This window comes from Ailuropoda melanoleuca, chromosome 7 (assembly GCF_002007445.2).
Source record: "Ailuropoda melanoleuca isolate Jingjing chromosome 7, ASM200744v2, whole genome shotgun sequence".
NCBI lineage: Eukaryota > Metazoa > Chordata > Mammalia > Carnivora > Ursidae > Ailuropoda > Ailuropoda melanoleuca.
This window is the reverse complement of record NC_048224.1, coordinates 51,243,596-51,256,954: the sequence shown is the minus strand read 5'-3', so window position 1 is coordinate 51,256,954 and position 13,359 is coordinate 51,243,596. Positions and strand designations below refer to the sequence as shown.

Below are 13,359 nucleotides of genomic sequence, written 5' to 3'. Positions count from 1 at the left end.
AAACCACAGTGCAAGCTAAGGTCAATTTTTAAGTGAAAGCTTCAAAAAAGACCTATGTGAGTTCTCTGGTGGGAGAAATTTCTCCAAATTTGTGTGCACCAAACAAACAGGTGGATAAGGTTTGAATGCATTGATCAGAAAGATCTTAGTTGTCTCAAGCAATGAGCAGTTATTCACTATTTGGATGTCCTGAGCTTTTATTTTTAAAACATTTGCAGGCACTACTTTGAATACCCTGCTTGTCAGCTTCGAAGAAAGACATTTGTTTCTGATATTTTGAATACACCCAAGAAACAGTCCTCTGCATTGTGATTGTATTCTATAAACTTGACTTCATAGCAATTACAACTCTGCAGCACATTTAACTTACCAATATTTATTGAAATATTTTTAGCTGCAAAAACATTTTATGTTCACTATTATTTATTAATGCCCTGTTTTAAAATATTACACATAAAATTTATTCCAGTGCACATTAGTAAATAAATTATGCTTGTAATTTCTAATGCATTTTTAATTATAAATTTATCCACGTCTACCTTTATTTATGATAGTGGTGTCTCACTGTTGAACATACTGTATATTAATGGAGACACTGTTAATTATGCATTCTTAGAAGTTACATTCGACAAAACACACGAGTCTGTTTTTTTATATCCTAAGTCCTGTTAACATCAATTAATTTAGGAGTTGGCGCTCGCAGTACTAGCTAACCTTTAGAGCAAGAAAAGATACTATTAGCAGCTGGTTAACAGGGCCTGGATTTGGGGAAAGGACTGCAATTATACATAAATGTAGCCAGAAAGACGCTATCTAATCCAGCCAGATGTTTCATGTTCACCCCAAGTATCTAAAAAGGGATCCTCACCAGAAATAATATTCAGTACAAAAACACAATAGAACAAAGCTCAGTGAATCTCTGCTGAGCCCCCAGAACTGATCTGTACTTAAATAGTATCTGCAAAGCACTGTTTTAAGATTTTCTGGTTGGTTAATGCTGTGCTTCCCTCCCACCTACCAAACTCACCTTATTATAAATAATACATTTGCTTTAAAAAATTGTTCACATTCAAATGTTATTTTAATTTGAAAAAATACTATATTGTTCTGAAATTGTATACTTTGTCAGGGGCTTTCTTGAAATAGTTTGAATGGATTTTTGACTAATTTACTGTTGTCCTGAAATTGCTTTGTACCAAAGGAGTGTAAATGCCTATGTTTTCCCTCTGGGAGGAAAAAAATCTATTTCAAAAGGAGAGGGAACTAAAATTGGGGAAATAGCAGGGAAACATATTCACATATATAAAATATTAAGAACACACATTTGCAACGAAACTAGAAGGTGCCTCTGTTTTCCCACAGCTCTGGCAGGGCTTGAAAGAGCATTACTTTCATCCTATTATGTTTACTCTCAGCCTGTTGTCATAAGCTTGGCAAAGTGGTATTTTCCATGTGCAAATTCTGCTTATACAAAATAAGATTTCCAATTGCATCATTTCATGTTCATGTTTTGAGCATCTTTTCATTTAACACACATTTTACCAAGTGTTTATGATGTTTTAAGATTTTAGTATAAAAAGAAATAACAAACGTTCCTTTCCTTATGGCCTGTCAAGGAGACAGATGTGTCTTGAAAGAACAGAAAATGTGATAAATGTTGAACGTGGAGAATGAGGCTCTTCATGCGGTCCAATAGCGAGAGGTGTTCTGGGAAAGCTTCCCAGAGGAAGCAGTATATGAATTGGATCTTCAAGAATGAATAGAATATACTTAGAAATGGTTACAATGCCGTGTGTGTGTGTGTGTGTGTGTGTGTGTGTGTCTGTCGGTGTGTGTGTGCATGCGCACATGTGTATTAAAATCACTTGGGGGTTGGGGCGCCTGGATGGTGCAGTTGGTTGGGCAACCAACTCTTAGTTTCGGCTCAGGTGGTGATCTCCAGGTGTGAGATTGAGGCCCGAGTTGGGCTCTGCACTCAGTGTAGAGTCTGGTCAGGACTCACTCTCCCTCTACCCCACCCCCACTAAAAATAAATCTTAAAAAAAAAAAAAAGCACGTTGGGGTTTATCCTTTTATAATATTGTCACATGTTGTATAGAAACCTAAGACAGCCACTAAAGAGGTCACAAGATGTGCTGGGTGACATCTCTAGCCATCTTAGACCTTCCAACCATTCTGGCTGCCATTGACCGAAAGGCAAGACTGGCAGAAAAACTGCCCACCAACCCACAAAATCTTAAGAAATAATAGATGGTTGTTCTTTTAAGCCACAAAGAAGAAGGAGGAGGAGGAGGAGGAGGAGGAAGGAGGAGAAGGATGAGGAGGAGAAGATGAGGAGGTGCAAGAAGGGGAGTTTACTGAGCAGAAAGGGATAGAGCAGGAATTGTGGAAAGCAAGTGCATAAAGGCCCTGATTCTTGCTGCCAATCTTGGTGTGCTAGGCCATAAGAGCTGGCATTTACAGAACACTGCCTGTTCTAAGCAGTCTCCACACAGTAGCTCATTGAATCCTCACAACAACCTAGATGAAGGAACTGAGATATAGAGAAAGCAAATAACTTATTGGAGGCACACAGACAATGGGTGTCTTTGAACCTCTGTCCATTGCCCCTCTTCTAGTCCTGGTGACCAGAAGGAAATGAACCTCCATCCTCTACCATGGTCTCCTCCATTCAATTGGTCTGTCTACTCTCTTCCTTATCTACCTACCTTCCCAACACCGTTCCAGTTGGTTTCCTTTTCACCCTATGTCTGTCCATCACACTGGGAGCTTCTGAGGTCCACATGGCATCTCAGTTCCTTGACTGTCTCTCTCTCTCTTTTGTTTTAGATTTTATTTATTTTAGAGAAAGAGCGAGAGCGGGGAGAGGAGCAAAGGGGATTTTCCCAAGCAGACTCCTCACTGAGCATAGTGCCCCATGTGGGGCTTGATTTCACAACCCTGAGATCATGACCCGGGCTGAAATCAAGAGTCCAACGCTTAACCCACTGAGCCACCCAGGTGCCCCTGTCTCACTCTCAATAACTTTTTCCTCCATTCTACTTCAGCCAGGACCTCATTCTCACATGGCTCTTCATCTGAGGTTATTAAGACATCTGTCTCTGAGGATAACCTCCATATTCCTGCCTTACTTCACTAGTGACCTTCATCATATATGTTCTGGGACCTACAGGCCAGTGACATGAGCCTTTCTGGAATTCTCTTATATACCTAGCCAGCATCCATTCCGTGCCCCTTTAAAAAGCACTCTAAAAAGCTAAGGTTATAAGCTCCTTGACCCCATCACACCTGTCTGGCAAAACTGCTGCTTGAATTAAACCAATTGCTTCCTCTTTGTGTGCCTGTATCTTGACTGTTGAAACTAACAGTTTCAGAAAAATCACACAAACCATTATATTAGTATCACCACAAATTCAGAGTCTCCATTCTCAGTGGGATCCCCAACATTGTCCTTGAAATCTGATCGTATTTCCCTGTACTCCAACTTGCCCACTATTTCAAATTCAGTCAAACTTGACCATAAGTTTCATGAGGGCAGAGTGCCTGTCTGGTTTTTTCACCACTGAATCTCCAGTGCCTAGGATAAGCTTAATACGTATGCACTCAACCAGTATCTGTTCACTGACAGAGGCGTAGTAGTAGTGGTAAGCATATTATGTAAATACTAGTAAATGTTAGCTATGTGCCAGGCTCTATTCTATGCGAGTTATATGTATTAACTCATTTAATCCTCATGACAACCCAGTGAGGTTAGTTAGGGCTTTTGTCATTCCCATTTTACAGATAAGGAAACTTATAGGGGCTGCTTGAAGAATGAAATCACAAAACTAGTGAAAGGTACAGTTCCTCAGAACCTGTACAAGCTTTGAGGGTCCAGTCGATTTCAGTCTTAGATAGGTTGAGTTTTTGTGTCTGAGGGACAATCAGCAGCTTTGCTTCAGACTGGAGCTCAGGAGGAAAGTGAAAATGAAGATTAATATTGAGGAGGGGACAGCTAACCTGGTGACCTTGGAAAAGGGATTTTCAAACCTTGTTCACACACTTTGCTTTAGCAGAGCGCCTCCAACAGGTCCCCAGTGGAACTGTGGTGTTGTGTGTGCAAGAGAGCATTTGGGTGTCAAGGGGTTTTTTTTCCCCTCTGTATGAGCTAAGAGAGCAATCACGTATTTGAAAACATGGGGGACGATACATGGTGTATTTGTTGGTGACTTTAATATTGTGTAATGATGCCCCAGGGCTGAAATTTAGCTTTTTTTCTTCTTCTTCCTTTTGCTAAGGTGCATTTTTGAGAGGCTTTCTGGGCCATCTTTCAGATAGGAGAGAGATCCTAGCATTGCACTACTTGAGTCCTTCTTTCCCCTTCATGGTGTTCCCCGCCCCCCCCCCGATTCTGTTAGGAGACAGACCACCAACAGTGAGCTCCTGTTCTGTGCCAGTCGTCTTATCTCACGGAAACCTCCCTTCTGTTCTTTAAAAAAATTTTTTTCATTTATTTTTTTTGGAAGTATAGTTGACACACAATTCCCTGCAGTTCTTGAGGAAGATAGCTATTTCCATTTTACAGATAATAAGGGTAATAACTAAAATTTACTAAATAATACTAAAATTTATGTGTCAGGCACTGTGCTAAGTGCTTTACAATCATCATCCCATTCCATTCTCACAGGAATACTCTAAAATTGGAACTACTGTATGGATGAGAAAACCGAGAGTCAAGAGAAGGGTCATTTCTGAGGCTACACAAGTTACAGTTGGCATTTGAACCCAAGTCTTTGTGATCCAGACGCAAAGCTGTCTCATCACCCATTTCTGGATGAATTGAGGGCTTTTTTCCATGGAGAAAGGAGAAGGAGATTTGAAGGAGAACCCTAATGTTGCTTTCTATCCGACGCAAAACCACGGGTCGCTGCCTCCCGCCAGATTCCGGACTAACAATGTGACTCAGACCTTACCCGGACCGCAGAAGTGCAGCGCATGCGTACGGCCTCCCGTTCGGCCCCGCCCCCCCGGGAGGGCTTCATTCCTTGCTCTCTGCTTTGGGGCTTGCGCACTAAGTCCCCAGCCAGCGGCGTCTTCCCGGTCGGGGACTTCCGGTGCGCGGGGTGCGGTTCCGGGTCGTGGCGCGGTTCGGGGCAACAGGGCTGCTGCTCGGCCGGCCGGCGGCGGCGAGCAGTGGGGGCATGAGGGCGAGTCGGGAAAGCGGCAGTTGAGTCGGCGGGGAGGAGCGCCAGTCCCCGAGGATTCCGAGAGTGCGGAGCTCGGGGCAGGGGCCGGGAGGCGCGGGGAAGCCGGGCCCTTCCCTCAGGAACGTGTCCCGAGGCCGACCCGGCCCGTAGTGTGGCAGCAGCAGCTTCAGGTAAAGGTTGCCCTAGCCGCTAGCTCCCTCGCTCACTCTCCCGTCAGCCCACCCGAGGAGCCTGGCGGTCCTCCTCACTCCTCCGCTCTGGGCGCTGCCCCGGGGGGTAGCCTGCCTGGCCCTTGATCAGGTGTCCATTGAGCATCCGTTTCCTCGTCCTTTCCAGAACTGGAGGCTGCTGTGAGCCTGACAGCTGGGTGTGTGATTGGGGGAGGAGAAGCCAGTGGACTGGGTAGTGTTGGGTGGGGGGAGGGCTGTCTCCGGCAGGTTCTGGCCCTACCACTTGGCAACATCTAGGTGTTCTAATCTTCATAACATGGAAATTGTTTTTAAAGCATTGTCTGTGTGGTCCCTGTTTCCTTAGCGCCCCTTCCCCCCAGTTGGCCCAAAGGAGTAAGCATCCTCGCAAAATTTTTTTTTTTTTTCTAGCTGGAGCGTTGCTGGAACTTGGATTCAGCTTTTTATGACAATGGGAAGGAGTCTTCTAAGTCTGGTTAAGGCTAAAAAAAAAAAATGTAGTTTAAACAAGATTATTACTTTATCTGAAGACCCAAAAGTTGACTCAGAAATTGGTTAAAATTTTATTTGGAATGAATGCAAGTAATTTTTGAAGCACTGTGCAAAGCATCACGTTATAAACCAAACCCAGCAAAGTTAAAAACTTACCCAGGTGTGAACAAATGGAGACAGGGCTTAACACACATCAGTTAAAACAAAGTCAGCATTCTCATTCTATTTTTCATAAGCGTAAGGGGAAGATTATTAATTTAAAATCCTAGTAGAACAGGAAAAGTTGGCACCATGTTTTATTCCTCGTTTTGTGAGCCCACACAAGGTGCTTAGTAAATGCTGAAAGAGTTCTTGATGAAGCATTGATTATTGTGTCCATCTTTTGCAGTTTACACACTTGGAATTTCCCAGAGTCTGTGAGGCATGCTAGTGGCCCGTTTGTCATTTAGCTTTGTGCTCATATCTACTTTCAATTACTGTGATGCCAGACTATACTCACATTATATACCTCTTGATCTGGCTCCAGCTATGTCTGAAAAAGTCCCCTTCCTTAATTCCCTACCCCGATCCTTTACTCTAGATAAGTATGTCCTCAAATCAACTTTGTTTTCTCTTCGTCCATTGTTTTTTGGTAGGACATTATCCCTGCCTAGGTTTCTCCTTTTTTGTTTCCACTTACTGAGATATTACCCGAGGCCCAGCAGAAACTGGTCTCCCTCAACCAATTCAAGACAACCCCAGTTGGAAAAGATTTCTTTTCTGAAATCCTATAAATACTCATTGTAATAATTTCGCTTAGCAAACATTTACTGAGTATGTATGTATGTGTGTCATCATGCTAGACAATGTATAGGTAAGTAAGACTCAGTCCTTGCCTGCAGGGTGCTCAATTTAGTGAGAGAGATAAGGAAATAATTCCAAGTCAGAGTGATAAGTACACTGTGTGAAGGTTCTTTCTGTGATACAGTGATAGCACAGAAGGAGGGGTGGGTCATTAACTTTAAGGAGTGTGCTTTGGTCACCTAATGCTTCATAATGTGGTGTTAATTAAGTGTTATTTACTAGGTGCTGAAACTATATAAGTTTCTCTTATTTAATCATTTTAACTTCAATTTACAGATTAGGAAGATTCAGGATAAATTACACATCTGGTACGAGACAGAGGCGGGATTCAAACCCAGGTCTGTCTGATGCCTACATCTCTGCTTTTTTTATTATGTGTTTTGCCTTCTTTCACACACCATAACACTGTATACAAGTACATATTGAAGAAACTATAAAAGAGAAAAAATAATGAATGTCAATGAATGGTATAGTAATCCTTTAAATGTAGAGAAGACTGTGATCTTTCAAGGTCAGAAGGTGGTAGGTGGGTTAGTTCAATTTTGAATATGAACGTTGAGGAGCTATAGAGAGTAACGTGGAGTCTGGATTCAGTTCCTTGTCCTTCCTCTTACTGCTTGATCTTTGGCAAGTTTGTTAATTCCAGTCATTTTCCTCAAGTTTGGGTTGGGATAGGGGGATAATATTGATCTCATGGAGTGTTGTGGATATTTATTGAGTTAATGTGGATAAAGGGCCTGATACATGGTTATGGTTCCCTGAAATGATAGTTGTAAGATGCAAAGATGCAATGTCTATGGTGGTTTTAGAGTGGTGAGTAGACCAGACTGAATAAAGCAAGCCAGTGCTTCTTTTAGTGGGGATACTGAGAGGTAAATTGGAGGGTCCGTAGGGGTCAGAGTCAGTGAGGGCCTCAGTGTCATCAAGAGAGGTAAAGCCCAGTTTCTGCTCATAATTTTTCCAGTTAATAAATGCTTTGAGGATCTCTGATTCGTTCAGCAATGCCAGGGAAAATGTTAAGACCCTGGGGATGCAAAAAGAAATAAGACCAGTGCCCACCCTGAGGTGGTTGACCTTCCAGTGGGGGAGATGTAAGTATGTGCAGGTAAACTGTAGTGAGGTGCTGTAGGTACTGATAGCAGTCCCCACAGTGTACCGCAGAGCACAAAGGAGGGATCACTGATAATGGTAGCTAATGAGCACTTACTGTGTACTAGTGTTGTGTTAAATGCATTGTCTCATTCCTGTACAGAAAGGTGGTGTTAGCATCCTGTTTCTACAGATGAGGAAACTAGAGCACAGAGAAGTTGAATAAATTCCTTGAGTTTATGCAGCTCTTAGGAGCTGTGAGTAGAAGGGATTATCTGTTAGACTTTGGTATCTTTACTCTTTGTGATGTGAATAGGTGGATGGGGACCCTCTGAAGAGACTTTCACAGAGATGCTAGCCCTTGAGCCATAGCTTCAGAGTAGCATTGGTGTGCCTTCACTATGCCAGACAGCAGGGATAATGAGGAGTGAATGTGGCTGCTGCTGAAACTCATGGCCTCATCTGTCACAGTAAATATATATACATATATATATATATATATATATTTTTTTTTTTTGGTAGAGTAGAGGGTTGTTTTGTTTGTTAACTCATAACTGCAGTTATGTGGATTGTATAACTTGCAGTTCAGTGGACTTGTATATATTTCAGGGTAAGAGAATTTGCTGGACATCTGTTATTATGTTGTATAGGCCTTATTGTTAAGGACACAGCAATAGATACCAAATTATATGACAAGGAATTCTGTCACATTGCATTTTTTTCCCCAGGGGAGGTGCCCTGACTTTGTGCTTTCTGTGAGTTTGAGGTTTTTGAGAAGTTTTGACTCAAAAGTTAGCACATTTCAGCTTGTGCTAAATTTAAAACAATTGAGCATGTGTATTTTAGTCATCATTAAATGTTTTTGTATATCTTACTTCCTTCAGTCTTTGGAATTCTTTGAGATAGGTGGTATTACCCCCATTGAATACATGAGCAACCTGAGACTTAGTGGTTAAATATATTGCCCAACTCACATAGCTAGTGAGTGATAACACCAGAAAAAATTGGCCAAAAAAGAGTAAACAAATATTTGTTAATTCTCTTTTGAGCATGTACCTCAGGGTTCTCCAGCTCAAGTGCTCATGATAAAGAGTAGGATGGACCTTGGTGAATTGGATGGCATGGGACCAGTCTGAAGGTAGCAGTTGCTGCTCAGCTCCAGTTGCTTATTGCTGTGTGAGGAAGGGGTCTGGTGTCCCTGGATCTTCCGAGGGATGATACTCTTTTTGTTTGTTATTTTTAAAAAATCTTTATTTTATCCTGATGTGGGATAATATTCTTTTAGGGGGGGAGATAATATTCTTGAGGGAGTATTCAAGAGATGCTGAAAATCTGGATTTTAATGTATTTAATTTTAAAATTTGCCATTTGAAAAAATTATTGTATAGACCAAAACACATCTATGGGCTATGTACAGTCTAGGCTGCCTGATTATGAACTCTGATTTACCTGATTGCTGAAATTTGGGTACCCACTATCCAAAGCAGGAGGTACAACACATGTAATGATTATTGATCAGAAGTCTACTGGTAAATTGCCAGAGTAAGGGTGTATTGTAATTAACTTACACTGATTATGTTTGAGGAGGTGGCACGGTGAGTACTTTTGTTATATAATCAGGCTAATTTTCAGGAGGGATGGGGTTTAGATGAGGAGATGACCTTGTAATACTTTTGTGTTCTTAGTTCTTTAAATGCTGCCAGATTCTTGTCTTTTGGTCCTCTTTACAGTACATGAAGTGAACAAGAAGGGTAATCATAACCTCTTGAGATGAAGAAACTGGTGCCCAGTGAATGACAGTTTAGTAGAAAGTGCACCAGATTGAGAGGGACTTGAATTCTGAATACAGTATGCCACTATAGCCTTTTGCTTTTGGTCAAGTCATTTACAAATCCTTGTATCTTTTTCCCATCTGGGTGATAATGAGGAGCTCAACTCAAGTCCTGCTAAGGTCTTTGCAGGATGCCAAGCTTCTTGATTCTAATTCACACTCTTAAAGTCACACCAGTGATTACCAGCAGACCCCAGAGGAGAATGGTTCAAATCTAAAATGCTGCTCCTTCTCTCGTGATGGCAGGTAGGGAGCTACTGCTCAGCTCTTCCCTCTGTTCTTTCTTCATCACTAATTCTGGGAAAGGACCTTAACAGGCCAGGTGTTTCCCAAATGCATACAGTGGTTTGTTGACTTTATATACACATGATTGAAAGGGGGCATAGAGACACCCACCATAGTGAGAGAGATGTGGTCAGAGAGTTCCCAGCCCAAGGGTTTAATTTATTTATTTTTTGATACTCAGCCTCCACAAGGTGAGAATTGAAGAAATATTGTTCTTCTAGATACTTGTTTTTATCCATACTCTATTGTATAAGGAAATAGCATTGAATATAAAAATAAGGAAAATAAATTCTGACCAGTAACTCAAAATTTATTATCTCTAGTTGGCAGCAGTCTAGATATACAGAGGAAATAGATTTAATATAGGAAACAAAATTTGGACCCAAAGAAGAAAACAGTTTTAAGTAATTGAAAGTGAGAAAAATGGGAGAAACCACTTAAACAACAAAACTTAAATTCTGGAAACAGCAAGAAGGTACTAGAATAATTATTGGAATTAGATTATAGTCACACTTGTGAAATAAACTGAGCATTATGTCACATTTACCCCTAAATATATGCAGTGTTAAATTCATACCCTATACTTGAGTATATTTTTATATGTTTGAATATATTTTTATTTTATGCTTTTATTGATGCAGACAAAATGGACTGAATGTGTAAAACTTAAAAAATAACATTTTTTAGTTCCCTGTGGACTTATCTTACGGTATTGTATTATAAATAAGTACTCTTTCAGTAGAGAAAATGGTAGAAAATTGTTAGAAGGAATAGTTTTCTTTTAAAGCAATTAAGAAAAAATAAAACAGTAAATTTTTAATCTGAACTTTAGTTGTTGACGTAAAGGAGACTAACAAGACCTGAGGTTGAATCTTGAAGCAATGTGAGGTGGGGCTTTAGAGTCCCAGGCACCTGGATTGGAATACTGGCTCTGTCAGTTATTAACTGTGTGAGCTGGACCGTCTGCAAACTGAGACCAACACTGCCAGTCTCATCTGGTGCTTGGGAAGATTAAGTGAAACCACTTATGTGAGTACCCGGTACTACAGTGCGTCTGGAGAGATGCAGGTACCAGCGTGCAGGGGCATAACACATTCAGATACAGTATAACGTGGTGAGAAATGGCTCTGTGGAGTGGTTGTGAAGAAGTGAGACTCATTTTCATGTCTGGATAATGGGATGTGTCTCATTCGTTTCTAGTTGTGCTTTGTGAATTAGGGCACCTACCAAGCCTGCACTGTTGAGGCGTTTTAGTGTGCCTTTTTTAGATGTAGGGTTGAATGAAGTCATCTGTTTAGGTTAAATGAATTGATCTGTTAAATAATAATAAAGACTTCCAATTGCTTATATTACCTTTTTGTGGTGTGCCCATGACTGACCGTTGAAGTTGTTAAAACAAGGGGTATTATGCTCTCCTTGTCTCCGTCTTAAATGTAGAAACCGAACCATAAGAAGTAACGTGATTGAAGGCAGAGAGCTGATACTGACAAAGCTTGGATTCAGACCTTTGGGTTTTTGTTTGTCTGTTTGTTTTTACTCTGAACACAGTGTTTTTGTCACTATTCTGTGCTGTTTTAGATTTGGTTGCTGGCCCTTGTTTTAGAACGGTCATCAACTATGGCCTTTCTTACTCCTTTAAACTTATGCCTGCAGAAAGTTGTTATTGATTATATTGTGTGTTTGGTTACAGGTATAATCTTATGAAGTTTAAAGATTTAATAAAACTAATCATAATACTTCTAGCAGAGATTGGTGGTGATTGGTTACAAATGTATTGCTAGTGGAAATATGAAGTGGTGAAAATTTTCTGGAGGTCACCTTGGCATTATTTATCCAAGCCTTAAAAAAATAAGTCATGCAAGCCTTTTGAGCTTGTAATTTCATTTTTAGAATTTCTTTTCAAGTTTTTATTTAAATTCCAGTTAGTTAACATACAGTGTAATGTTAGTTTCAGGTATAGAATTTAGTGATTCATCACTTACATAGGACCCAGGGCTCATCACATTAAGTGTGCTCCTTAATCCCCATCACCCATTTAACCCTTCCCTCCTGCTCACCTCCCCTCCAGCAACCCTCTGTTCTCTGTAGTTAAAGAGTCTGTTTTATGATTAGCCTCTCCCTGCCTCCCCCTCCGCAGCTATGTTTATATGTTTTGTAGAAATTTTTGGTAAAGAAATCATGAGAGATGTAGAAAAATAATTATGTTGCAAGATGTTCACTGCATCAGGGGCACCTGGGTGGCACAGCGGTTAAGCTTCTGCCTTCGGCTCAGGGTGTGATCCCGGCGTTATGGGATCGAGCCCCACATCAGGCTTCCGCTATGAGCCTGCTTCTTCCTCTCCCACTCCACCTGCTTGTGTTCCCTCTCTTGCTGGCTGTCTCTATCTCTGTCAAATAAATAAATAAAATCTTCAAAAAAAAAAAAAAGATGTTCACTGCATCAGTACTTACATCAGCAAAAATTAGAAACAACTTTAGTAGTTAATAAAGAGCAATTATGGAAAGACCATTGAATGGAAGTATTGTGCAATCATCTTAGATTTTTAGAAGAATTTTGGTGACATATTAATATGTTCATCATGTAATATACAATGAAAAAAGGATATAAAACTATATAAAGTACAATCTCAATTATGTCAAACATATATGCAAAGGAAAAAAATAGATGGTGAGATTATGTCTTTATACTTTTCTCGGTTTTCCAAAGTATTCTCTGATAAATATAAATTATTTTTTAATAAAATCATTAAGTTTAAGCTTAGTATTAAGAAATGTGAGTGGAGCCAATGAAAATCATTTCAATCAAAAACTTTTCACTAATGCAGATGATCTGAAGTAATCAATGGGTTGTTATTTTCAAGTTAGTTTTAACCTCAATTGGTTTACATTTAGAATATGGTTTCAGGGCGCGTGGGTGGCTCAGTCGGTTAAGCGTCTGCCTTTGGCTCAGGTTGTGGTCCTAGGGTTCTGGGATCGAGCCCCACATTGGGGCTCCTTGCTCAGCGGGAGTCTGCTTTTCCCTCTGCCCCTCCACCCTACTCATGCTCTCTCTCTCTCTCTCTCAAATAAATAAAATCTTAAAAAAGAAAAAAAGGATATGGTTTCATGTATGTTGATGTAAATGATGTTGAGGTTCCCAGACTAGCCTTTCTCTAACTCCCCCCAAATCCTATTTAAGACAGTATCATGCAAGAAGAGTTGTATTTGTGTTAGTGGTACCAGTGTCCTCTTCAGTGGCCAGTGGGAGAGTGGTAGCCTTCTGACAGCTGTCTTTCAGAGTACACTCCTCTCTGTGAGGTTGGACATTGGTATATGGAGTGTTTATGTGAATTGAATGCTTATATATGGGGAAGTGCTTTTTTTGGTATGGGAGATTGTAAGTGTGACTCCCTATCTTACTTTTTCTAAGAAAAAAAGGTCAAAGTTTGGGTTTTAATTTTTATGG

The 13,359-nt window shown here is 40.6% G+C and overlaps 1 protein-coding gene across 13 annotated transcripts in view; it reads left to right on the top strand.

The window, feature by feature from the left end:
• The first annotated feature begins 4,712 nt into the window (after positions 1-4,712).
• The window catches only part of MAPKAP1 (MAPK associated protein 1), a 240,187-nt gene continuing 231,540 nt past the window's right edge, over positions 4,713-13,359 (top strand). For 5 of the 13 annotated variants that reach the window (XM_034664527.1, XM_034664523.1, XM_034664525.1 and 2 more), the window contains exons 1-2: positions 5,217-5,356; positions 6,986-7,047. The gene's annotated coding sequence lies outside the window, so the exon portion shown is untranslated. Of the gene's footprint in view, positions 5,357-6,985; positions 7,048-13,359 lie in introns of all 13 variants that reach the window. The other 8 variants (XM_019796487.2, XM_034664518.1, XR_004626585.1 and 5 more) reach the window with 7 other exon arrangements.